Source organism: Passer montanus, unplaced genomic scaffold, assembly GCF_014805655.1.
Source record: "Passer montanus isolate IOZ18808 unplaced genomic scaffold, ASM1480565v1 scaffold52, whole genome shotgun sequence".
Classification (NCBI taxonomy): Eukaryota; Metazoa; Chordata; class Aves; order Passeriformes; family Passeridae; genus Passer; species Passer montanus.
In genome coordinates, this window is record NW_024370152.1 from 5,448,815 (window position 1) to 5,451,133 (window position 2,319).

Genomic DNA, 2,319 nt, shown 5'->3' on the forward strand with positions numbered 1-2,319 from the left:
CGCCGCTCGGGCCCCGGGGCTGCGCTGGGCAGGACCGGGCCGGGCCGGGCGGGGCTGGGATCGCCCCGGCCCTGCCCCGCCGCCGCCGCCAATCCCCGCGGCTCCGCGCTCCCCCCGCTGCCCGCAGCCGCCTCGCCCGGATACCCCCGACCGACCTCCCGACCGCCCCTCCGGGCTCTTCTCGGTCCCCGCGTCCGCCTGCCCTCCGCTCCTGCCGCTGGCACGCTGCTCCGCGCCGCCGTCGCTGCCGGACAGGCTCCGCTCCAGCGGCCCCTGCCTGCCCCCGTCCCGTCCCGGCCCGTCCCGTCCCGTCCCGTCCCACCACGCCTCACCCCGCCCCTTGGCCGCTCACCGTGCCCCGTGCCCGGGGAGCAGCGCCCCAGCGCTGGATGCTGCCGGCAGGGCACGGCCGCGGGGCTACCAGTGCGTTTAATGCTTAAACGGCGTTTTGGGCAGCCGGCGTGAAAATGTGAGGCTGCAGAGCCCGCAGCCGAGTATTTATAACGTCCAGAAGAATGCGAGATGGAGGGTACTCGGGTCGGGCGACTAGAATGTTCAAGTGAGGCTGTACGTATGCTACCTCTGCTCCTCTGTTTCACTGTGTCCAGTAATGCGACCTTCAGAGAGCTTGAGTCGAGAGGCACAGGGTAAAACATTCAGAAATTCTCGGTAAAAGTACTTCTTCGGGTTTGACCCAGAACTGTCGATTACAGCACGCTCCTGGAAAGGTACCTCTTGACAGAATTATTGAGTGAATAATAGCAACCCAAGGACAGCGATAGGCACGTGGATTGTGCCAGTCATGAGAGCAGCACTTTGAAAAAGAAGTTGGAACCTGGATCCCACAAGTGTCTTATTTAAATGTACTTGTAAGATGCTTGTGGGTACAGCAAATCTTTCTGTCAGAAGTGCATATGATAAGCTGGCAAACAGGAGCAACCTTGCTAAGCAGAGGCAGACGTGTAGGGTTGCCTATCGTCTCACAGCAGTCAGTGTTTTTCTTGGGAGCCTCCTGTCTGGACCTGAGCATCATCACACTTGGAGTCATGCCATGGGCCCGGCTGTCGGGTTGCCGGCACTGCTGCTCTGCAGGGAGGAAGAGTCCTGGAGGAAAGCAGAACTAGGCATTTTATAGCCAGAATTTTTAACTAATAGAGCAAATGGTTGTTTCTGTGACTGCTGTTTATCTCCTGAAGAGGAGTAATAGAACTTTTCTGGTTTAGGATTTTGGTAGAAAAAACACTGAGCAAAAGGTGGTAAAATTGCTTCCAGGCTGATGGACCTTACGGATATGGCCCCACTTAGCTATGGATAGGACTATAGTGCAATATGTAGTGGTCTTAGCCTTACCTCCTGTCCTCCCATTTTGTGTGCGGTGTGAAAGCTGCTGTCTTCTGTGGAACAAGAGTGGAAAACTCTTTCCATGTCCCGTAAAGGTACACACCACTTTTTGTCCAAGGGGAGCTCAGGCCTGTGAACTTCTACTCTCTCATTGCTCATCAAAGCCTTGTTCTGCCAATTCCTTGAAAATCACCCCAGGAAGCTCTGTAGTCCTCTTGGTAGCCACTTGCTACACACCAGCAAGATCCTGTTCACACATAGTGGATGCAAGTAGCCCCTATCCTGGCTCTGTGTTCTGCTGTTATTCCTTGTTATTTTCTCCTCTCTTCTTGTTTTTCCTTTATTGCCTTTTTGTTACTTAGAGGGGGGAGCCAGAAGAAATAGTCACTCTTACCAAACTGTGATGGATGAGGGGAGAAGATACTGCCAACACAAAGATTTTTTGGCAATAGTTCAAGGAGGTGGCAAATTGTGTCCTGCTGCCTGTAATGTTTTTTAATTGCCATCAGTTGGGCTTACCACCTCCAGCGACCCACAGGAGCAGCTAGCAACAAGGCCCACTACAGTACAAGGGAAGTGGTCTATGATGTTTTTTCTGACTGAGACTTCTGATGATGTCTGACGTGGTGGTGCCTGAAAGCGGCTTGGCAGCAAAGCACTGTGAGGAACACAGTCCCACAAAGTGAGCACAGCAATCTCATGCCCCAGCTTTCCTATCCGTCATGGGAAACTGACTTCACACACAGCTGTGCTGCAGGGGCATCTGGTTCATCAGCAGGCAGAGGTTACTTGCAGATACCTCTTGACCCCTGTGGTTGCAGTGGCTGCTGATATCATTGAAGGAGGTAGGTGGCAGGATACTGAAGCTACCCAGGAACGAAAAGGGGTAGAGAGTCCCTCTTCAGAGGCTGCAGGGGATTTGCCTGGTGTGGCATCTCAGGCCAGAGCAGATGTTGGCAAAAACCTTCTGAGAGCTCA

General features: G+C 54.2%; 1 protein-coding gene across 2 annotated transcripts in view; it reads right to left on the reverse strand.

The window, feature by feature from the left end:
* S1PR3 (sphingosine-1-phosphate receptor 3) overlaps nt 1-436 on the reverse strand; it is a 9,771-nt gene extending 9,335 nt beyond the window's left edge. Inside the window, exon 1 of one of the 2 annotated variants that reach the window (XM_039724183.1) lies at nt 353-436. The gene's annotated coding sequence lies outside the window, so the exon portion shown is untranslated. Of the gene's footprint in view, nt 1-155; nt 306-352 lie in introns of those variants that run through there. The other variant, XM_039724184.1, reaches the window with a different exon arrangement.
* Nucleotides 437-2,319: the final 1,883 nt, after the last annotated feature.